This window comes from Scylla paramamosain, unplaced genomic scaffold (genome assembly GCF_035594125.1).
Source record: "Scylla paramamosain isolate STU-SP2022 unplaced genomic scaffold, ASM3559412v1 Contig126, whole genome shotgun sequence".
NCBI lineage: Eukaryota > Metazoa > Arthropoda > Malacostraca > Decapoda > Portunidae > Scylla > Scylla paramamosain.
The window spans coordinates 155,002-180,373 of NW_026973791.1; the positions used below are offsets into that span (position 1 = coordinate 155,002).

Consider the following 25,372-nt stretch of genomic DNA (forward strand, 5'->3'; position numbering starts at 1 on the left):
TGAACACGTCATATAAGGGAAAGAATTTTGTAGCCAAATACATGAGGAAATATTATACAAGAAAATATTTATCAGATGAATAACAAATTAGGAAAAGAACTATTTGAAATAGGCCAACTTTGAGGTGAACTGGATAAAAAGAAAATAAATAAAAAAAAATAAATAAATAAGTAGTTTAATAGAACAAAGCAGTATTAGAAAAGTCTAATGCAAATCTAGAATGGAAATGTGTGTGTGTGTGTGTGTTTGAGAAGGGGTTATGTCTTTTTGAGTGCATGACCATTGTTTTGGCTGCCTGACTAGGTTTTTGAGTGTCACCAGATTTTTGAGTGCATCACCAGTTTTTTGAGTGCATCACCAGTATTTTGAGTGCCACCAGTTTTCTTGTGCCACCAGTTTTTTTTTTTTTTTTTTTTTTTTTGAGTGTCATCAGTATTTTCTGCATGAGAGTGCGTGGGTGTGCATACAGCGTTATTAAAGGTAGGTAAGTAGGTAGGTGTGTGTGTGTGTGTGTGTGTGTGATAATGAATAAAGGAAAATAATGACCAATCGTAGTTAACAAGCCAACTGCTACTCAGCACAGCGAATAAGCAGAGGGACCACAAAATAGCAGCCACTGACACACCAATCCAACATGATTTTACGTGCTTATATAACATAATCTCAAATTCACTTCCTTAATTATCACCTCAGTAAGCTTAATCAGACGTCAATCACCTGGACAAACAAGCAACCAACTTACCATCTGGTCAGCATACTTCTCTCACCTGACAAGTTAAATCACTTTACCTGCAGTCTAATCACCCTTGCAGCTTATTCCCTCGCAAAATGCTAAACTTCTATAACTTCCCATCTGATCAGCATATTCATCTCTCCCCTGATAAGCTTAACTACTTAAGTGTTGTAATCACCATCTGTTCAACCTAATCACACCTACCAACCTCACCTGGTCAACCTATATCAGCTCAAGCTAATCACATTACCTAACGTGGCTTACCTAATCCCCATACCTGGACAAACCTAACCCAATCACACCTATCCATTCTAATCCTCAAGTCTTCAACCTAATCATTCACAATCTCACGGGTTACACATTAATTCCACGCACTGAGTAATAATTTAACATTCTTTCCATTACCAAACTCTTACCTTCACTCCTTCACCGCCTCCTTCAGCCTTCCGCCACGAGACCACCGCACCTCGACCTCTCTCTCTCGCTGCGAGTCGTGGAAGGGACCGAGCAGGGCCGCCAGGCTGGAGGAAAACGAGACAATGATCCCTATTCTGAAACACTTCTGCGCCGCACCTCCACTAAACTAATAAGACTCTAAATGAAATTGCACAGGTTTTCAAAGATGTTTTCATGGTTCTAGTGACAGATTAACACGATTTTTGTATTATTAACAGAAGAAACGCATTTGAGAACCCGGCTAATCATCTCTGTGGCATTCGAAAAAAGAAAAAAATGGTGAGACAACAAATGAAGCGTTTCAGAATACGTAGCTATACTCGTAATATAAGTTCTTTTTCTATCGCTGGTATTAATTTGTGTGCGTTCGTATGATTGCTGGCTTGTATAAGTAAAGTTATGGATTGTTTTGAGAGTTTTGTTAAAAATATCGATGTTTTTTTAAGTTTGTAATTAACGAGTGTGAATGATTGTAAGTCTCTCTCTCTCTCTCTCTCTCTCTCTCTCTCTCTCTCTCTCTCTCTCTCTGACTAAATATTATTCGCATGTAAGATGAACTCCCAAAATATAAGAGTACGATAAGTAAATTGATTCGGAATTAAAAGAAGTTTCTGAGAGATTATGAATGAGTGCCAGACCCGTGAACGAGACGACACAATGATTACTGGATTAATATACGTACTACACAGTTTCCTTAATAGATCAAAAGACGAAAAAGAAAAAAAAAAAAAAACGTTATTAAGAAAGGTCATTTGATCTTAGAAAACTTATTATACTGATCAACTGATGATGATAATAACAGTGAAGGAAGGAAAATAGGAGGAGGAGGAGGAGAAAGGGCAGGTAATAATATAGGAAAACCGAGATAGTAAATAGTCATAGGAAGTGAAGGTAGTTCTAATAGTAGTAGTAGTAGTAGTAGTAGTAGTAGTAGTGGTGCTGGTGGTGGTGATGTGATGGTGGTGGTGGTGATGGTAGTAGTAGTGGTGGTGGTAGTAGTATTAGTAGTAGTAGTAGTAGTAGTAGTTGCCTTTGCTCTCACCACGACTGTTTTTTGAGGCTACAGAGATGATTAGCTCGGTTTTCAGGCATTTTTCCTGGCTTTTTTTTTTTTTATTTACACAATTCAATTTTCTCCTTTTATATTAAATCGATGCTTTTCTTTTTTCCTGTTAATTATTGTGCTGTTGCAGATCGCGGAATAAAATAATGTTTCTTTTGATATGTTCATGTCTCGCTGCTCTCGCTATTCTTTTTTTTTTTTTTCTTTATCGCTTGTAAAGTATTGATAGTCTTTTTATTCTTTATTAACGTTTCAAATTACCAAGGACAATAATACTTTTTCATCTATTTACATTTTGTTGTTTTGTGACATTTAAATATTCAGACTTTTACTCCGTAGAGTAAAACATCGATGCTTCTTTTTCCTAACTAATAAATGTTCTTTTGAATTGCTAAGTACATATGATAAAGATTTCTTCCAGTCACTTAAATTACTTAAATGTGTGTGTGTGTGTGTGTGTGTGTGTGCGTGTGTGTGTGTGTGTGTGTGTGTGTAGTAGAAGTAGTAGTAGTAGTAGTAGTAGTAGTAGAAGTAGTAGTAGTAGTAGTAGTAGTAGTAGCCCTCCGCCATGATGGCGGAGGGCTGCTACTACATGCATGAAAATGCATGAAAATTAATTAATGCATGTAAATCTTACTTCTAATGCATGAAATCTTACTTTGTTTATTCATAAATTTTTAGGGTAATTTCAAGCATCATAAGCCCTCACCTATACCTGTCGTCACTGCTAAGGGTACCGTACCGCCTTGTGTCCTTTCATGCGATTATTAGCATATGTACAAGGCGCGACATACCGAGGCTCAGGTAATACCGGCGGCGGTAAATTTAGTGCTAGAAATCAATAACCTGAGCCTGCCTCCAAAGAGCGCGGCGAGAGACCCTTCCCGCCGGGCCATCCTGGGAGGCTAAAGGCCCCCACACACGGAGCGATTTTAGAAGCGCGACTTGAGAAGCGTGATTCTGGGTTGACCCCACACACACGGCAACTGGTGCAGTGACAGCATACCCCCTCCCCCGCCATACCCCCCATCCCCGCTACTGTATCCACGTGGACTGCCATCTCATTCACCAATGACGCGGGAATAAAAATCAGTCTGCCTGACTCCAAACTCTGCCTGATCGATCATTGGCTCTAGTGTCACCCCTACCAGCCAATGAGATGCAAGTAGTGATGAAATCGCGGGAAGCAGTCGCCTCGTGTGAACGGCCTCATAGAAACACATGTTAACCGAGTCGCTCAAAAGTCGCGCTTCACCGAGGGATATCTCGAGTCGCGCTTCCGAACCAGCGAGTCGCGACCACGTCTGTGGGGTCCAATAGACTTCCATTGACTTCGGAGTCGCGCTTCTCAAGTCGCGCTTCTAAAATCGCTCCGTGTGTGGGGGCTCTTAGCGACGCGTGACACACACACACACACACACACACACCAAGCCATGCGTTACATCCCTTTGAGGAGGTGGTGGTGCCCGCGGCGGCTCTCACCGGCAATAATGTTGGCGGCAGTATATGTTGAATAAGAGACAGACAGCCATTTGCAACAAGCCAAAAGCACTGAAATCCACTTTGCATTCAAAACATCAGAGTGACTCGAAGGCTATTAGACTCACAAGAGAAAAAGAAGTAGGAAAAAAAAAATCTGCATGTAGTGTTTGAAAATGTAGCAGAGGAAAAGCTTTGAATCACGGTGGACAAAGACAGCTTAAGAATTGGGTGGAAAAAAAGCTTGCATGTAACTCTCCTTAGTTTCACTTTTAACTTTTTTTTTTTTTTTTTTTTTCATGGGAGAAGTTGTGTGATGGGAGGAAGTCGCATCAGACTGCACTCCTTTTCCCTCCATGTGCTCTGTAGCGGTGTTGTCTTGTTTGTTGTCCACTGTATACAAGGTGTAACGCGAGTTTCTGCAAATACTGAATGACATGAAGGAACGTGTAACTCTAAGTAGGAAATGTTCTATACACATATGCATTTTAAGGCTTTGTTTACCGTTAGACGGTTAGAGGAGTTGAAAATGTATGGGACTCACTAGTGCGCTGCTATGCGTGTGCAGACGTGACGGACAGACGGCTGCATTGTCGCAGTCTCGGAGGTGCCACTTATTTAATCTTATTTTTTGCAGGCTGTGGAATATTGCAGTATCTTATAACAAGACAAATTATATAAAAAAGCACGTAATTTACCGATAAGTATTACACGACAACATTATTGCGGTGATTATAAGTACTCCTTTAAAATGCTACGTGGCATCCATCATCACTCAGCTCTTTTCAAGGTCGCTCGGACTCGCTGCCCCCTCCTCCCTCGCTTTGATGATGCCACTTAGCATTTTACAGGAGAGAGAGAGAGAGAGAGAGAGAGAGAGAGAGAGAGAGAGAGAGAGAGAGAGAGAGAGAGAGAGAGAGAGAGAGAGAGAGAGAGAGACTTTAGCAGACAACCAACATCTGGGGGCTGCTGCACTGAGGTAATCATGAGGTGAATGAAAAAAAAAAAAAAAAAGAAATTCCCCTACCAGATACCAGATTCAGGAAATATATCTTTCACAATATTTTCCCGGTGAGGAACACGTGAGTGAGGAGCGCTCGCTCGGGGCTGTTCAGTGCAGGGACCAGACAGTGTTCCGAGTCAGAATAATATACGTGTGCACTAGACTTGTATTGTGACACTCAATGACAAGAGTACGAAATGAATGAGTGGGTGACCAGCTTATAATTATGTACTACCTCACCCTGCTACACACACACACACACACACACAGATAGATAGATACGTGGTGTATTGACCATAACAAGTAATACAATAATAATCAGTTCATGACACATACTCTTGCTTACAAACTTTAGTATCACGATCCATCATGACACACACACACACACACACACACACACACACACAGTATATCTTAACACAATACATTTACCTCAAAGAACTATGGAGACCTTATACAAAGATCACTAAGAGATTGGTGGTGCCTCAGAGAAGCCCTGACCCTGCCTCAAGGAAACGGTTGCCTGCTTTATGACCCGAATCACGACAAGCAAAAGCCGTGACAGCAACAACAGGAGTGACAGACAGCACGCGCCGCACTTCATCCAGCGTTCCATGAATTCTGGAACGATATGTCAGGCTCTCTGCCTTCTATTTGAGTTGTGTTGTTTCAAGAGAGGAAAATCAAGACACTTCCGGGGCTACTCTGCCCTAATCCACTGGTAATTTTCCATGCAGTTGTTTGGGAAAGTGATAGCTAAGTGATATTTATATTTTTTTTAAACTATTACGAGAGCTTCGGCTCCTTCACACGCATAAAGAGTAGCATGCTCACAGGAGCCAGACAACTTTGAGGCACTGCGTACTTGTCCACCAGGAGCCGATGGGGCCAAGAGTGTGAGTGATGTGTGGACAAGTATGTGGTGCTCTGTCTGGGCCACCCCTTGTGGGATTGCCGGCCTGGCACATAGATAAATTGACCTACTTGTATACGTGTAGTATGTGTGCGGACAGGCACGAATGTAGGAAAACCACAGATATTACGATACTATAACAATGTCACAGTATTGTGTACGTACACAGCCACCAACATTAACCCAGCCACCGCCTTCTCCCGCCCCGTGTGCCCGTCCTTTCCGCTACTGCTAAGTGACTTTTGTCGAAGGTTTCACTTCTACTTTCAAATATCAACATGACTTTTTAATAGTCATGTATTTTTATCATCCGAAACCCATGTATATATTTTTTTCCTTATATTCATACATGTATCATCTATCAGTTCTATATTTTTGTTTTTGCTTATTTAGAAATATATACTTTTTCATAATTCATCTTCCATTCATAATTCATCTTTTTGGTAATCTGTCTGCACCGGTTTTTCTCCATCTTGCCCCCGGAGAGAGAATAAGAGCACATCACAGTAATTTTTCCTTTCCCTCCCTTCCTCATTTCTTTACCCTCACAGTTCTCTCCCTCCCTCTCTTTTTCTCTCTCCTTCCCCTTTCCTCTTCCTGATCTAATCCATTCTCTCATAACATAAGAACATTCTAAGAAGATAAGGGACGCTGCAGGAAACCGTCAGGCCTACACGTGGCACTCCCTGTACTGTATGACCTGACTATGCTTCTAGTGAACCCTCCGTCTTTTTTTTCTTCCTTTTCATTCCTCGCGTACTAAAACCTTATGTATCCTTTGTTTTCTGAGCTATTTCGTCTTCAGGCTCTTCCCAACCACAGTCCAGTAACCTTTGCTTTTTACTCCAGTAATATTTGTACCACAAGAACTTCACATTATCACTGTGCGTTGTAACATTACTGCATAACAAGAGTAAACTGGTACAGAACACACATACAGTTAAGAACAGTCACACGGAGCGTGGGAGAAACACTTGGCTTGCTGGCAAGGAAAAAGAGAAGGAACAACAGCCTCATCTCTCCTTTCCCAGTCATGTAAGAATGTTCTGTGGTAAATAATTTGTTCCATTGGATGCACACTTAGCATATCTGAGGTGCTGCGGTGCAAGGGAAGTCTAGCTTGTCTTTTCTTGTCTTCTATCTCATACTTTTATACTTTCAGTTTTATCTTTTCCTTTGTGTAAAACAGTACAACATTGTGACCTAAAGGTGTGTTCTTTCTTCTTTTCCTTTGTGTTGCTTTGTGGCGGCGAGCCGCAACACTCGGGGGTATTGAAGGAAAAAGGAGCAAGGCACATAAAGGCAAGGCAGCGCCGACAAGACTCGCAACACGGGAACCTCTTCTATTCTACGTGGTTGATTTTTTAAAATTTCTAGAAAACTTCGACGCTCAGATATGGCAGTAAGACAAGCGGTATGTAGTGTGGGGTAGGGAGGGGCCTGCACGCTGCCAAAGCCTTGAATGGAGTTTGGAGTGGGGTAGGGTAGGAGGTTTTTCTATTCGACCGCTATGTTTAATCTTTTTCCCCTTTCTGGAACACTTACTCGTATATGCTAGTAAACCCCGTGGTCTCGTGCAGTGTGGAGAAGGCAGGGGCTTGCAGACCTCCTCCACGCTGCAAAGCCTCAGTGGAATGTGGAGAGGGGAGGGGCGTGCAGGCTTCCTCCACGGTGCAAGGTATTGGTGGAGTGTATGAGCACATCCGCTTTAAACTGCAGCAAGAGGCGGAGCAGCTGCCCGTTCATCGTGAGGAAGGAGTTGGTGGTCACCGCGGGAAACTACGAGTACTTATTAAGAGTTACTACTCTGTCATAATACGGCGTTACATCTTCTTAAAACAAGGGAAACGAGGCGCCAAGTAATGAAGATATTCTGAAGCGCATTGGTCTCTCGCAAGGACTATTTTCAATGGCTACAAAGATGACAAATCGTGTTCTTATGGGGGTTTCTCTCACTGATGATGCAGAATCCATCCTAAACTATAAATACAGTCATAAAAACACACTTGAACACCATAGTAACTTCCACTAGAGGCTATTAAAAGTTGCCAATATAAGATTCTGAGAAGTAACACTTCCTGCACAGGCTCGGCCAAGACAGCGCGACTCGGCGACACCTCAGGCAGCAGGGAGCCGCCACATTCTACGAAGCATGCAGAGCGTTAGAACAATATTGTGAAACACTTCTGCGCCGCACCTCCAATACATTCAAAAAGCTCTAGTTGAAGTCACACGCGTTCCTAATGTGTCTTTACGGTTCTAGTGACAGATTAACAAGATTTCTATATTATTAACAGGAGAAGCACTCGTATGAACTCAGCTAATCATGTCTGTGGCCTTTGAAAATAGTCGTGGTGGGAGAGCAAAACGTTTCTGAATACGGACCTGTTAAACTGTCACTAGCGTTATTAATCTGTCACTAGAACATAATAAAAAAAATAAAAAAAGAGAAACACCCTTAAAATCCGTGTCACTTCAAGTAGAGCCATATGAATGTATTGCACATGCGGTACGGATGTGTTTTTATTGCCCTTACGTGAGGCGCGTCCTTCCCAGCGATGGTCGGCTGCTACTCCCCTCAAAAGCCGCATAACCATCGCAGTAATGCGATGGTTATGCGAATCAAAGGCCTCTGTTGCCCTCCTAAAACCCCAGATAAGGTGCAGAAAATCCCTGATCATAGTGTAGGAAAGAATGCCACTGTTTTCTTTCTTTCTAATTCGCTTTTTCCGAACACTAATTTCCGTGGGAGGAATAAAGAACAAAATAAAAAAAAATGCAAAAGCAGGCGGATTGAGGGGATGATGGAAGGTGTGAAGAAAAATACCTAGTGGTAATTACGTGAATGGTTAGGGTTGGTAAAGTTGTGTAAGGGTTAAGCTGGTAAGTGTGGTGGCGAGAGGCAGAATTTCTCAACCTTTTCCGACCTGAGCACCTCTGTACTCAGGTCTGGGCAGTCCACTCACATTGTGATACACTTAGCTACATTTCATAGGCTATTCTTTGCTGCACTCTAAAATGGTAGACTGTATGTTGCTTGTTGGTGGTGGTGTGGCCGGAATGTATTGGAATTCCATATGCTTCCAAAATTTATCCAGACGTTTCTTGAATGTACCCACTGTCTCACCTTCAACGACGCTTCATGAAAATCCGTTCAAGCCTCGTTGAAGCTGAGACACTGAATATATTCAAGAAACTCCTGGATAACTTTTGAAGACTCTCTCTCTCTCTCTCTCTCTCTCTCTCTCTCTCTCTCTCTCTCTCTCTCTCTATATATATATATAGTCCGTGTTACTGTTTTCTACCTATGTCTTTCTGTCGGTCTGCAGTTCTTTTCACTCTCTTATTTGTAGTGCAGGAGCATGCGTCCTACATATCTATATTCTACTCTCTGTATCTGATCAGTGACTCTCCCTCGCCAGTCACAGCTTCCCACCCAGTGCAGCACCATGTGACCTCATTGCTGTGTCTAAATCAATCAATCAGTTAGGTAATAATTCATCCCCTTCATCGTCTCCCTCAGTCTCCAATATCTTTCTTCTTTCTCTCTGTTCAAAAACTCCCTCATTTCGACTCCTGTCCCCGCTTAATCCTGCATCTCCTGGCTTGGCTCCAATGCTCCGCTGTTCCCTCGCCCTCTCCTCCTCCTGCTCCGCCCCGACACAACCTTTCTCCAGGGACCGCGCCGCCCTTACCTTCAGGGAATCCAGAGTGAGTTTTCCTTTTATACTGCAAGGCGGTATTTCAGTTACGATGGTCCTGGTATTTCTCTGCAGCAGTGAAAATGTCTTGCTCGATTCCAATATGCAATTTGGTCTTATTCTAATTTGGTTTCTGCATTACATCGCATTCAACTTTCAGGAAACGGAGGGCGAGGGTAGTTTCTCTTTCTTTACTTTTTTCAACGCCGTCTCTCTCTCTCTCTCTCTCTCTCTCTCTCTCTCTCTCTCTCTCTCTCTCTCTCTCTCTCTCTCTCATTTAGGTTTCTTTCCCTCACAAGGGACGCGGCAGACACAGCGCAAGTGACCGGACCCGCAATCAGAAGTCATACTAAGAACGTGACTATAAAAAATGTGGCAGCGAGTGTTGGCCGTCTGGCGGGGCAGGGCGAGGCGGAGCTCGCGTGAGAGCTGCGTGACCCATACAACTCAGGAAGCAGCAAGGTGCCCGGGATCCACTGATTTGCAAGTTAAGGGACAGAAAAGAGAAAAAAAGAAAGAAAAAAAAAAAAACGTAAAATTTGTGCAAATTTCTTTTTTTTTTTTTTTGTATTTTTTTTTTTTTGGTTGTGTGTGTGTGTGTGTTTAAAAAAAGTACATGTTTAAAAATGCTGTATATAAAAAAAAAAAAGCATGTATCTTGTTAAAATAAGGCACATTTTGCTCAAAATATTGTATGCGGAAGAAAATGTATATCTCGTAAAAAAAATAAATAAATAAATAAAAAAATGAGAACACTACAAGATGTGAAGGAAAAATGTGGATCTTGTATTGAAAATACATAATTTTTGAGGTAAAAAAGTGATTTCATACAGTAAAAACTGAATTTCCTGTAAGTGTGCATTTTCTTTAAAGGACATATTTTATAAGAAAATGTATTCCGCCAATGGAAAGTTGCATTTTGAGTAAGGAAATTAAATTCTGTGAAAAAAAAACAGTGTATAAAGTAAATTTGTGAATAACAGTACATTTTTGTACAAGGAAAGACAATTGTGTACAAGAACGAACATTTTGCGTATGAGGAGATGCATTCTTGTAAAAGAAGTGTTTAGAGTAAAAAGAAAACACTTATTTTGTGTGTGTGCTTCCTCTGTTTCTGTGCGTCCGCTGCTTTCACAGGCGTTGCTTGATCAGCGAGCAGCGCCGCTTAAAGGAGAGAGGAGGAGGAGGAGGAGGAGGAGGAGGAGAAACCAGCACGCCGCTGAACCAAGCAGGACTTAGAGCGCTTCATAAAGGCAACGAGGGGACTGAAGAAATGTGAACGACACCAGTTCCCGAAAGGTGAATGGGAGAAGTCTAGGAAAGAGAGGAGAGGAGAGAGGGAGAGTGAAAAAAAAAAAGAGGAGGAGGAGGAGGAGGAGGAGGGGAGAGATGGCAGTGTGAGGGAAGAGTGAGGAGGACGTGAGGAAGGTGGAGAGGCAATTTAGGAAATAAAACTTGAGGAAAGAGAAGAGAAGAGAAGAGGAGAGTGAGAGGTGAGGGGGGAACGAATTAGTAGGAAAGGGTTGCCAAAATTATGATTCCAGTCACATGATTGGACCTAAGAGGAGAGAGAGAGAGAGAGAGAGAGAGAGAGAGAGAGAGAGAGAGAGAGAGAGAGAGAGAGAGAACGACTTAGTAAAAAAATGTTAACAAAATTATGATTCCAGTCACATGATTGGACCTAAGAGGTGTAAGCGCCGTACGACGCTCATTAATGTATTGTACTGGAGGTGACTGAAACGAGCTGTGCAGTACGCGCTCTTTGTATTCAGAAGCGGTCAAACCTGTGAATTAACATAGTATCACTAATACGGATAAAAACACAAAAAAGTATATCAGTAGATAAAACAAGTATTGCAGTACATTAATGTCGTGACACTTCACTTCGTCAATTCCCTAACATATGTGAGTCAATACAGAGTTACCTACATTGTAGTGGGTTAGGTCGGTTCTACAGATGAACACCACCAGCAAGTCGCCCTCTCGTCTGCGTGATCTGATGTACGTCATTATGTTACGTTAAGTGTACTTATATTAACATACATCATTAAATCCTCACAATTACGTATCTAATTACTATAAGTAGTTACATTATGTTGACACGCATCATTAAATCCTCATGGTACATAAGTATCTGTTATCTAATACTATGATGAATACATACACAGTGCGGGGAACAGGCGTCCTCTTGGTTGTATGCAAGGGATTACACTTGGGGATTTACCAGGATCGGGGATTTACTGACTTAGGTCGGGGATTTACTGGGATTAACTCTCCGCGCCTCCCGAGACACGTCTGACGTGTAGGCGTGACTGTCGTGAGGTGGCTTTGGAGGCGCTGGTGGGCCCCTACAGCCTATGATGTTCATTATGCTGTGGGTATGTTATCAACACTCACGTCACAACAACCGACCATTCAGCGAGAGAAATAGTTGAGAGGGCAAGTTCAACGCGTCCCCTCGGCCCTACATTCCCCTCTCACTCTGTTGTGCCGGCGCGTAGGCGCGCCATACACTGCTCATGTATAACAACCAGGTGCTACAAATAATATAACGCTAACAAACAAAAACATAAAATGTCACATTACAATGTACGTATGTGCGTATCTCTAGCCGTCGTGTAAGGTGTACATATACGGCGGCTACAAGAGGAGAGAGAGAGAGAGAGAGAGAGAGAGAGAGAGAGAGAGAGAGAGAGAGAGAGAGAGAGAGAGAGAGAGAGAGAGAGAGAGAGAGAGAGAGAGAGAAATCAGGGGACTTATTCACATCACTAGTTCCAGACATAATACATTTTATAATCTGTCGCCGGGTGAGTTCAACACAACACATGTTTGCTGATCATCACAAACACTCGATGCAATGTGCATGATAACCTCTCTCTGGTCCAGGTGTACTGAATTAAGCTTATACATCATGGTAAACATATTCAAGGCAGTAGGTAGCAGGTTAGGAGCATTTTCGAGGCTCATGCAAGAAGCCATCAGGCCTACACGCGGCTGTTCCTGTATTAAATCTACGGATTTCTGCCTGTCATCCCCATAAATTAATCAATTAATCAGTCTGTCTAATCTTTTCAATATTTTTGGCTCAGCAGCAGCAGAAGCAGTTTCCTAAGATAATTACGGATGCATATTCCAAATTGGTTTATATAAAAATGATCTATGCTTGCCTTGTTTGCTTGTCGTTACACACACACACACACACACACACACACACACACACACACACACACATACCAAAAGTTACTCGTACATAACAATTACAAGGGCATTCCCGGCACGTCCAGGAAAGCCAACGCCCCGTCTCACATCGCATCACATCATCAAAGCAACACCATCTTTCCTGCCCAGTGGCCGCACACCCGCAACTAAAAAATATATCTCCCTTAAAGCTACACAGGCGCTCCACCACAGAGACTAGCAGTGGCCGGATAGCACACACTGCCCACGCCTTTACTATGCACGCAGCACATTATCAGCAAAGTGTGTATTTATGTCCCTCACCAACAAACGTTTAACGGCAGAGATAATTTCCCGTTGTTTTTACTTATCTATTTTTCTTTAATACACCTCCAAGAAAAAGTAGTAATAGAATACACCTTACTTTTCACTGACCGAGAAAATTTGATAATTTGATAACACCAAGATAATTTGAGTTTATGAACATCGTAATTTATAATCACTGAGTGCTTCCCGCCGGGATAGCAATTTTTTTTTATTTCTGTCACAGATCAAGTGATCTGAACGCACAGCTCAGGACACACACACACACACACACACACACACACACACACACACACACGGATAACTGTTGTACTGGCCACACGCTTGTGTTTCTGGATTCTCAGTGATAGTTTTTATTTTAAACTTTGCAACACGAGTAGTACTAGCAGCGGCAGCAGCAGCAACAGGAGTCGCCGTTCAACACAGCCACTTCCTTTTTCCCCCTTCCCTTCTCCCTCTTTCTTCTTTCCTTCTCTCACCTTTGCTAAATACTCGTACTTTACTTCGCCTGGCAAACACAGGGAGCCTAGCCTGCATGATACACACGCTTACTCAAGTCACACCTTACAAACAGATCATGCTGGAAAGGTATTCCTCCTCCTCTTCCTCCTCCAGCTGCCTCTCTTCGCTTCTCCATTGGCTGACAGCGTGAGCAGGGAAGCCCGCCGCCACGTGATAGGCCAGCCTGGCCGAGGCTCCTCCCTGACTGGGGTGCGGAGCAGCCAACGGCTGCGAAAGACAAAGCACAGGGACTGATTGGCAGCGGGGCGGGTGTTGGCGGACGTGGGATGTTGCCTCTCCCGGCAACATCATGGCGGGTGGTGGAATTATATATTTGCAATTCCTGCTTACTACTGACGCACGTGGCCATAGTGAACACTGAACACCGCTGTTGGAACACTTTCTGTACACTCCAGACGAAATACACTTGACTTTAATACCTTGTTTGAATATAACCTGTTGACACTGACATTATAATTCTTAATATAAAGGGACTTAAAGACACAAGCTCAATAGGCTCTGATAGTATTCCTTTAACTTTCGTAAAAGACTCATTGTCTGTTATAGCATTCTATCTAACTTGCATTGTTAACACTTTCATTGTCACAGGTATCTTTCCTACTACTTAGAAACATGCTGTGGTAGTTCCACTCTTTAAAAGTGGTAATACTAATGATTTTAATAATTACAGACCTATTTTTCTTTTACCCATTCTTTCTAAAATTCTTGTAAAAGTAGTTGTTAGCCAGCTCTCGCATTATTTGGAAACTAATAAACTCTTGTCTAATACGCAGCACGGGTTCCGTCCTAGACTGTCTACAGAAACTGCTCTTACTGTCGTTACAGATAAAATTTATGATAATATGGACTCAAAGAAAATCTCTGTATTGACTTTATGTGACCTATCAAAAGCCTTTGACAGTATCAGCCACGATAATTTATTAAATAAGTGCACTAAGCTTAATATTGACAATGTTTGGTTTGCAAATTATATTCAAGATAGATCACAATCCGTTCGCTTAAATAATACAATATCTAAGAAAGAAAACGTACGTTACGGGGTTCCACAAGGCTCAATTCTCGGCCCAATTTTAATTTCTATATACGTCAATGATCTTAATGAGAAAGTCGAGACATCTTTGATACAATACGCGGATGACACCCAATTCCTCGAAGCTGATACTGTCGAAAATTTTGATGAGCTCATCTCCAACACTGAAAATGCATTGCAAAATATAGAACTTTATTTCCTAACAAATGGTCTATTATTAAATAACAAAAAAACGCAATGCATTTTCATTGGAAATAGGCAACTGTTAGCCCATGTTCCCCCTGACATTTCTATAAATTGTAATGGAGTACATATATACCCGACTACGCATGTAAAAAATTTGGGTGTCTATTTTGACAAATACATGTTATTTGATGTGCACATTGCAGAATTAAATACTAAAATAATGGGAACATTAATGTTTATAAACAGAGTTAGTGAGAACTTTGACAAACCCACTCGTAAAGTTATTGTACAGTCTTTAGTGCTTAGCCTCATTAATTATTGTATTTGTATCTGGGGCTCTACCAACAAAACTCTCATTCATACTGTACAAAAACTACAGAACTTTGCTGCTAAAGTTGTAACTGGAGGTGCAAGAAAACATGACCACGTGACTCCTATCATAAAAGAACTAGAGTGGCTGACTGTGAAAGACAAATATTATTTAGAGAAGTGTACTACAGTGTATAAATCAATGAATGGACTATACCCAGACTGGTACCTGAACCTTCCCACAGTCAGAGATAATATAACCACCACAACAAGACAAGGAAATAACCTGTATATAAAAAGAACTAAAACAGACACTGGTGCCAGGGCCACTACGGTGTGTGGGCCCAAGTTATGGAATGAGCTCCCTCGCTATATTACCACCTCCGGAAGCCTACACAGTTTCAAATCTAGTCTTAGAAATCTACTGTTAAATGTGTTGAATTAGGTCTCCACATGTATTGATTTTTTACACTATCTAGCTAGATTTTTCCAATAATTTAATTTTGTTTCTAGTCTTATTTTAGTTTTAGCTTTATTTTAGGTATTATTTTATAGTATTTTATAGTATTTCTCGTAGATTTTATCTCATCATTTTAGCATTTATGGCCTTACGCTAAGCTGATGATGTAGCTACATTTGCTTTCTTATTTTACTTGTACTTGTGTATGATCAAATGAATAACCATGTTTCATGCAATAAACAATTTATTATTACTATTATTATTATTATTATTATTATTATTATTATTATTATTATTATTATTATTATTATTATTCCCCCCTTCTCTCTCTCTCTCTCTCTCAGATACATATCTAAGTAGAGATATTTATATTTCAAACAAATGATTAGATGGGTGTGTGTGTGTGTTTGTGTGTGTGTGTTTGCGCGTGTCACTGCTCTGCGGTGTGGTCGTGCCGCCCCTCACTCGTCAGTGAGGAGGGCGCGGTGTGTTCTTCCACAGAGAGAACAAATAAATAAATAAATAAATAGCTAAAACAAGCAGATGAATAAATGTTACAGGAGAGTTATGAAGAAAGCTTGTGTGTTGGTGCCCAGCACTCTGCGGAGGAAGTAATACTTCTTTGTCCTTCTTCTATCCTCTCTAATGCAAGAGTTAACCTGTGTTCTCATCCATGCATCCTTTTTACAGATGAGCTCTGAAATTTCCTGTTTGCTTCTGCGTTTCCTCCTTCCTATGACTTGAACTCTTTGAAGAGGGAGGTTTCAAGGCACTCGCCCTCCAATTTTGGATAATCTTATTTTTTATTTTTCCTTACGGATTGGCATCTCGGTGGGTTATTTTTTTTCGTTCTTTTTGTTGCCCAGGGCCAGTGCTCCTCTTGCATAAAAAAAAAAAAAAAACAGCAGCAGCGGCACCAGCAGCAGCAGCAGCAGGAGGAGCAGCAGTAGTTGTAATAATGGTAGTGGTAGTAGTAGTGGTGGTAGTAGTAGCAGCAGCAGCAGCAGCAGCAGCAGCAACATCAGTATAAAAAATATTATTATTATTATTATTATTATTATTATTATTATCATTATTATTATTATTATTAGTAGTAATAGTAATAGTAGTAGCACCTCACTTCTGGACAGGTATACGAGATACTCCCATGTTGGTGATGTGGCAGCGATAAGAAGGGTCGGTCTGTCTAAAGTCAGCCCTCCTGTTGTCGAACCTCACTTTTCTGAGTGGCTCACTTATCTCCTGCTTCAGAGAATAATCAATTTTGTTAGTGGGGAACTAGAGGTAATTAAAATCTAGGAAAGCATGATGATAATGATGATAACGATGATGATGGTGATGATGATGTTAATGATACTGATGTCAGTAGTGATGGTGGTGATTTCAGCAATATCATGATGTCACAAAATAAAGTCTTACTGACATACAAATGCTGCGATGACGAGGGAGAGAGAAAAGAAAGGGCAAGGAATAGAACAGGGAAGATTAGCGTGATAGAAAATTAATAAATTAATAAATAACATAGGAAGCATGAGAAAGGAGTGCAGGAAGGAATAGGGGAAAGGAGAGTGGAGGGAGAGGGAAGGAGAGGGGACATAAGGAGGTATACAGTCACCAGCAGTAAACATTCTGCAAATCCTGGGCCATATAATTACTCAGTAGCAACACCTGTCACCTGTACTACTACTACTACTACTACTACTACGAGTTTCATAGGTCGTGCTACATTGTTTTCGGGAATGACTCTAACAAACTGATGAAATGGGACCACAATTTGAGACCTGATTCCACACACTCTGCTAATTCTGTAAAAATTGTACGTAGATCACGGGCAAAGAGGGAAGTTAAGGGGGGTGCCTTGATATTACATCCGCTACAGGAACCCTAGGAGAAATTGCAGAGAGAAAGAAGCAGCAAGAGGAACCACAGCAAGAAAGGAAGAAAGAGTAACAGATCACGTGCTAAGAGGGAGGCTCAGGGCGGCCGTTGACATTACGCCAAATTATCAAGAGAGGAAGAGAAAGAAAAGCATAAAGGAACAGGCTCGTGGACGGCGCAGGTGTAGGAAACTTGTATATGATGCTGCCTCATAGAGAAAGAGAAACTTAGTAGACAAACTGATATAAAGTAAGGAACCTGCAGCTGGTGTCTTGCTGGGAGGTGCACGTGCTACTAGTAAGCGTATGTCTGGTGCTGCATCACAGAAAACGAGGGGTTTGGTAGACTAACTGAACTAGAGTAAGGAAGCTTATCTGGTGGTGCGTTTATAGAAATTGGTACACGAATTAAATTGGAATAAGGAATCTGTTGGAGTACACTGCTGGACGTGAAGGTGTGATGGAGAAAAAAGAGGTTGGTAGACGAAATGAACAAGAATAAGGACCGTATTGGAGTGCACAGCAGGAGGTGAAGGTGTCGGAGGGAAGGCAGGGATGGTCCATTTTTACATTCAGCGGGAAGGTGCGGGAGAGATTATGCAAGAATGAGTTTCCGTGGAATGAGAACGAACACTTATCAGGGAATATTTTACACCAAGAAATTTATACATGAATATCTGAGTCCACATTCCCCTGGAAAACCGATGGACGCGAGCAGGAGGGACGGAAAAGTTTGAGCCACAAGAGGGAAGGAAGGAAGGAAGGAAGGAAGGAAGGAAGGAAGGAGCCGTCTGCTGCAGGAGGAAGGAAGCAACTATGAAAGAGGTGAATTTCACTTCACAACCATTTAACTGACGTCACAAGGTTGTCATGTTATTGGCCGAGTTTACCTTGAATGGGATCACGTTTTCTTAGTGTCCCCGTGTTCCGGTTACCTGCCATTCGGGCATTATCCTTATTATTGTTATAAGTAGTGTAAGGCTTATTTACCCATTTTATATCATGTAGCATTATCCTCTTCATAATTTAAGTTCTCTATATCTTTGTATGTATAAGGAAGGAAGTACAATTGAGGTGAAATACGTTGAAAACGAGGGGAGCTTGAGTGGGCAACAACACATTCCAAGGAGGGGAAAAGGCAGAACGCCTTGGGTCGTGAAGTAGGGAAGAAGGTGGCGTTTCTCAGGGGAGGATTTTGGTGTGGATTGGTGATGGAGTGAGTTTGTGGAGGTATTAGTGGTGTAGCGGTATAACCTTGATATCCAGGATCAGGTTAGTGAGTCTTTTGTGGTACCAAGAGCTCTTGTCCGCTGAAATTCGGTTGTTGAGTTGTGCCGGTGACGCTGTTGGAAGGGGTCATAGGTCAAACTGGCAGCCATTTTGTGAGTGGAGGTTGTGGTGTATTCCTTGGAAGTTGGTGTTGTGGTGTATTGGTGATTTTGGGGACGATGTTATGGTGTTGTGGGTAATCTTTGGTGATAATGGTAATCTCCTGTGAGGCTTGAGGAGGTGAAATACGGGAATTATTGTCTGGGGACGCGGTAGTGGCGTCTGAGTAAATTCCTGCGGTTGAGGGGAAATATTTCTGTGACTGGTGGAGGTGTAAACGGGTTCTGGTGACGTGGGAAGTGACGAGAACGTCATGTAGTAACGTGTACTACCTCATGTTGTTTGTGAATTATTATTAGTATTAATATATGTGCTTGTAACATAGAATAATCGTGTTTTCTACTCCCCCCAACAACAATCTGGTATTAGAGGTAATTCCAGGTGTGCTGAGTCAAGGTAAAGGTGGAGTAAGAGATAATTCTGACGATTTCGGATAGGTCGGGTAGGCACTCGAAGCCTTTAAAAATCCAGACCTTTAAAACTTTCCGGGATCAGTGTAACGTCCACTTTCTTGGAGAGATAACCGGGATCGTACGATCGCAGGTAAGTAGGCGATCGTGACAGAATATGGGGGGCCCGTCCGGGATTTTGAACATTTGTGGGGTGTAACGAGTGTTACATGGTGATTGTTGTTGGGAGGAATTTACCTGTGTGAAATATTTCTTTAAAACTGTGCATGTATTGTGGTGAATATTTGGGGGAATATTTTGTGGAGTGTTGTGATTGTAATCATGGCCGCTAGACGTGTTGAGAAGTTCCTTCTGTCGAGAAGTGTGCATGACCTGTAAACACTAACCAAGGAGGAATTATGTTCAGTGGCTGAGAGGTTTCAAGTGGAGTTGAAATCCAAGAAAAAGGAGGAAATGCAGGCGGAGTTGAAAAATGCTCTTGTGTAGAGGAGCTGGTTTGAAAATGATGGTGGTGAAAGTGAGGATAATGATGAGGAGAGTGTAGAGGAAGGTGCTGGGGTCAGTGAGATAAACCTGGGTGCTTTTGGTGGAACAGATGGCCTTTCTAGTAGTGAAAAATTTGAGTTAATGAAACTTCAAATACAGATGCAGAAGGAACAGAAACAGCAAGAGATGGAGTTAAAGAGGGAACAGAAGCAGCAAGAGATGGAGTTAAAGAGGGAGCAAATACAGATGCAAAAGGAGATTGAGATAGAAAAAATTAGAGCAGAAAGTAAAAATAAAGTGAACGGGACCAGGGCAGGAAATGGTGCTCAAGGCAACGGGGATTTAGAGAAAAGGGCCATCAGTATGCCTAACTTTGTGGAAGGGGAGGAAGAAAACTTCTTTTTTCAATTTGAAAAAGCTGCAAAGGTGATGGGATGGGATGAAAATGATTGGGCAATAATAGTCCAGTCTTAATTTGAGGGAAGGGCCCGAGCGGTATATGTGAATTTGAGTGAGCAAGAGGCGCGTGATTATGAAGTGGTAAAGGAAGCGGTGTTGGGATCAACCCTTCTATGTCCGGATGTGTACCGGGAAAGGTTCCGCAGGACGACAAAACGCCCAGGTGATACTTATCTCGGGATGGCTCGAGAGATTATCCTTATACTGGACCGGTGGCTGAAGGCCGAGGAAGCCACTACGCTTGAAGAGGTAAAAGGAGTTATACAGATGGAACAATTTATGAGCCAAATGCCCCTCAGTGTAAGATGTGAGCTCGCATCACACGACGTGAAAGACGTGATGGAAGCCGGACGCAGAGCTGACAAGTACTGTGCGGTCCGTGGGCTGAACGGAGATGAACACCATGAAGGGAGAAAGCCATTCTCCAGCAGAAATGATGGTCATCAGAGATATAAGAATGACAGTCAGATGAGCTCGACATCAGTCCACAGATCAAACCAGCCCCGCCCTAACAACTATAGTTTTCCCCACACTTACACCATGCCCCCGCCAGCCGACCACAACATGAGGTCTATGCCCTATGGGAGTAGGCCCAGGAGCACTACCTATTGCCAGAAGGGTAGTGGGGATGAAGGTGCAGTTAAGTGCCTTGGATGTGGAAGTAGCGGGCATAGGAAGTACCAGTGTCCGAAGGGACGGCCGAAGCCAGTGGGAGCAGTTGCCGCCCAAAGAGACCTGATAAAGTATGTGGAGAATATGAATGCAGAGATACAAGAGGAGCCGCCCAAAGATGAGGGCTTTGAGCACTTCACCAGTAAGGGCACAGTGAAAGTGGAGGGAAGTCCAGAGAAGGCGATCAGAATCCTTTGGGATACGGGAGCTAACCAGAGTCTGATCTTAAGTAGTGTACTCCCATGGAATGAGGAGACCAGCACTGGCAGAGAGGTCTCATGCAAGGGTGCAGGGGGCCAGTTCAGTATTCCCCTGCACAAAGTTTGGCTGGACTGTGGATACGTCACTGGAGAGGTAACGGTGGGAGTGAAGGAGGCACTGCCCGTAGATGGAGTGGATATGCTGGTTGGGAACGACCTGGCTGGAGGTCGAGTTATCCCTAAACTTCAGATGGTAGACAACCCTCTGATAGGGATGACGGAAACCACCACTCCAGTAGCAGTCCCTCACTCAACAGATGGGGAGGCAGAGGTGCCCGAATTGTTCCCAGTCTGCGCAGTGACCCGAGCGATGGCCCGGAAGGAACGCATGGACACCGAGGGAGCAACGCAGGAGGACGAAGGCCTGGGCGTTCTGTTTGAGGAACCTGATGAAAAAGGAACTAACCCGGAGTGCGCGAGTGGTGGACCGGTTGTAGGTCAGGTGGAGCCCAACCTTGATTTTCTGGTAGAAAAGAACGAGTTGATAAAAGCTCAGGAGAGTGATGAAAGCTTGAAGTCTGCTTGGAATGAGGCTAACAGGTTGGGTGAGCTTGACAATGAGTACTTAGGCTTCAAGGTTGGGAAAGGTGAAGTGAGAACCGTGGAAGCCAAGGTGAAAGACATTGTAAATCTCCCTCCACCCACCAATAGGAAGGAGATACTGAGATTCTTAGGGGCCAGTGGATATTACAGGCGATTTTGTAAGAATTTCTCTGATGTTGCCATGCCCCTGACCAAGTTGCTGAATAAGAAGTCAAAATTTTGTTGGGATAAGCTTTGTGAGGAAGCTTTTGTGGAGATTAAGAAAATGTTAGTCAGTGCCCCGGTGCTGCGCATGCCTGATTATGAAAAACCATTTGTATTGTACGTGGATGCCAGTCAGAATGGTGTGGGTGGTGTGTTAATGCAAGAACATGAGGGAATGGAGCACCCCATAGGCTATTATTCTAAGAAGTTGTTACCATATCAAAGGGCTTACAGCAGTATTGAGAAAGAGGCTTTGGGCCTAGTGCTGAGTTTGAGTCATTTTGAAGTGTACGTCAAAGGGACGGGACAGCCTGTGCAGGTCTTCACCGACCACAATCCGCTCATTTTCTTGCATAAAATGAAAAACTCCAATCAGAGGCTGATGAGGTGGTGCCTGGTCTTGCAGGACTATAATTTAGAGATTCACCATGTGAAAGGCAGTGAGAATATTATTGCCGATGCCTTGTCCCGCGCACCACCTAGTCGTGAGGCATCCTAATCAGGTGCCTCACGCCTCTTTTGGGAAGGGGATGTCATGTTATTGGCCGAGTTTACCTTGAATGGGATCACGTTTTCTTAGTGTCCCCGTGTTCCGGTTACCTGCCATTCGGGCATTATCCTTATTATTGTTATAAGTAGTGTAAGGCTTATTTACCCATTTTATATCATGTAGCATTATCCTCTTCATAATTTAAGTTCTCTATATCTTTGTATGTATAAGGAAGGAAGTACAATTGAGGTGAAATACGTTGAAAACGAGGGGAGCTTGAGTGGGCAACAACACATTCCAAGGAGGGGAAAAGGCAGAACGCCTTGGGTCGTGAAGTAGGGAAGAAGGTGGCGTTTCTCAGGGGTTTCTCAGTGTAACGTCCACTTTCTTGGAGAGATAACCGGGATCGTACGATCGCAGGTAAGTAGGCGATCGTGACAAGGTAGACAACGAGACGCTCACGCCACCAGCTCCACATCAGTTCACAGCTGGCCTCCACGCAGTCCAGACCTCTCCTGCTCCAGTTAGTTTTTCACCTTTCACCGACTTTTCCCACGTAGCCTGGTAAGCCTTCACCTTCCGACGAGCCGTCCCTTCTTGGTGGAAGTAACATATATGATCCATGGACATATATTGTTCGCCTTGTGTGTTTGAAAGGCTTTTATGTGACACGGTACTGTTTCTTTTTTTCAGACCGATGTCGGACCAGAACGAGGCTCACGGAACGCCAAGGCGTTCGTCATCGTCGTTCTCTGAGAAGAAGAGACGTGAGAAAGACTCTGTGCCTTTACCGGCCAGTAAAAGGAGGGCCACCCAGGACACGGGAGTGAAGGACGGCCCGAGTCAACCACGGCCCGAGTGTGGTTCACCACCAGCTGTGGCCGGCCCAAGTCGCGCCAACACAACAACCGAGTGCTCGTCTGGCGGTGAAACTATCAACCGGCTATCTGCATTGTTGAGTGATTTAATTGAAAAACTCGACAATAACCCAGTACGGGAAGATGAGCCTTACGATAACTGTGAAAATATTCGTGGCCTTCATGACATTTCCTCGTCTGAGGAAGACGCCACAGTAAATTCAGTGGGTTTGCTTGACCCTTTGGATGAACTGGACACGTTCCACTCCATGCCTGCGTCCCAAGACTGTGATGAGGTTGATTTTCTTAAGGCATTAGGGGAATTCTCAGGTCTTTTCCATAGTGAGGAACAGAAAGGAGAGCCCCTCTCTGAGCGTTTGGCCTCCATCCTGAACTTGAGTTTGAGACGTCGACCCTCCGCTGAAGGTATAAAATCTACTTGTGAAAAAATCAAGCTCCCAAGCAATGTGCCAAACCTAAAAGTTCCGGTGACCAACGCTGCTGTTTCCAAAGCGATGAGTTTTGGTGGAAAATTGATTGACGCCAAGCTTACTCAAACTAATGGCCTGATCTCAAAAGCTTTAGTTCCTATTGCACTGTGCATAAGCGATATCGGGGAAAAGAAAGGAAAAATATAAATTCATACTTAAATGGACTAAACATGAGTCTTAGACTGCTTTCCTCTGTTATTAATTACATTAATCAACTACGGAAAGAAGTTGCACGGCTCCATGTTCACGACTCTGCCTTGGCCGAGCTTTGCAAGTGGGAGTATGAGGTTGGACAAGATGCTCTTTTTCCGTTTGATGTGACTAAGAAATGCGAGGAAATACATAAAACAAAGAAACTGGGAAGGCCTACATACCGTCCTTACAAGTCTTCTGGGAGGAGGTATGCTTCAAACAAGCAAACTAGGCAGCCCTATCAGGTTTCCTCGCATTCTCGGCTACATAACCAGCCAAGGCCTTTTTTAGGCCAGAAGCATCCCCAGGGGAGAGGGATGCATTTACCAAAACTCCACCAATAAGCCACCCCAGGGTGAGTACTGTTTTATCCCCAATGATTAATACTCCAGATAATTTTAGGGGAGGTAAAAATTTTTATGCCAGTTCAGTATGGGGATCACTCACAAAGGACATTTTTATTCACAATGTGGTACATGGTAAATTTCTGGATTTTGCCAGTCTACCCAGCCAGAATAATCCACCTAGCCCTTTGAAATTGTCAACAGCTGATAGCCATGCCCTGGATATTGCTCTTTCATTGTTCCTTAAACAACAAATAATTGAACGATGTGAGCCAGAGAAGCATGGGTTCTTTTCTAATGTGTTCCCTATTACTAAAATTGACGGTACTACTAGAGTCATCCTCAACCTCAAGGAACTTAATAATCATATTACTCATATCCATTTTAAATTAGATACTCTAAAGGATGTGATACAGTTAATTCATCCACACTGTTTTTTCATTACCATGGATCTTAAAGATGCTTATTTTTCAGTTTTTGTTAAGCCAGAGGATAGAAAATGGTTACAGTTTATGTGGAAAGATCAGTTCTTTCGTTTCACTTGTCTACCACAAGGTTTGACGTCAGCCCCTCGTATTTTTACGAAATTACTGAAGCCTGCCCTATCGCATCTTAGAAAACGTGGAATATTGGTTGTATGCTATCTGGATGACTGTATTTTCATTGCAGAGTCGGAAGAGGAATTAACAAGGGATGCACACTATGCCATGCAGTTTTTTGACTCTTTGGGGCTCACGATAAATGTAAAGAAATCAGTTCTGGAACCCACACAGGAAATTACTTTTCTTGGGGTTGTGCTGAACTCTGTTGCTATGACGGCCGCTTTGCCTCCTGTTAAGAAAGACCGCATAAAGACGCAAGGTCGGCTTCTATTGAAGGGGGATGTTACCTTGCTTGACTTGTCCTCTTTCATTGGTTTGGCCGTGGCCTCGGATCCTGCTATAGAATTGGCCCCACTTAGATACAAATATCTCGAAATTTTTCGTAACAGAGAACTTGCCAGATACCATGGAAATTATAATTAAAAAATTATTCTGGATGATCATGCCCGGGAATTAATCCAATGGTGGATTGAAAGTGTAGATTATCAGGTTAAATCATTACGATCCTCTTCCCCCCAACTGGTTATGTTCTCGGATGCTTCCCTGACAGGTTGGGGTGCAGTCATGGGAGACGTTAAGACAGGTGGTCACTGGGCGTATAGGGAGTTGGATCATATCAACTGCTTAGAATTAAAAGCCATTCTCTTGGGTTTAAAGTCCCTTTGTAAAGATATCAGGGGAACACATATCCGCCTTCGCTCGGATAATTCCACTACAGTTGCCTGTATTGAACGTTGTGG

The 25,372-nt window shown here is 42.9% G+C and overlaps 1 long non-coding RNA gene across 5 annotated transcripts in view; it reads right to left on the reverse strand.

Moving 5' to 3' along the window:
• Positions 1 to 25,372, reverse strand: part of LOC135099406 (uncharacterized) — a 41,632-nt gene that overhangs the window by 1,547 nt on the left and 14,713 nt on the right. Inside the window, exons 1-2 of one of the 5 annotated variants that reach the window (XR_010267895.1) lie at positions 13,413 to 13,431; positions 1,150 to 1,254 (exon numbers count right to left, since the gene is read on the reverse strand). This is a non-coding gene — a long non-coding RNA (uncharacterized LOC135099406). Of the gene's footprint in view, positions 1 to 1,149; positions 1,255 to 1,426; positions 1,446 to 4,275; positions 4,295 to 8,183; positions 8,203 to 13,412; positions 13,432 to 25,372 lie in introns of those variants that run through there. The other 4 variants (XR_010267892.1, XR_010267896.1, XR_010267894.1 and 1 more) reach the window with 4 other exon arrangements.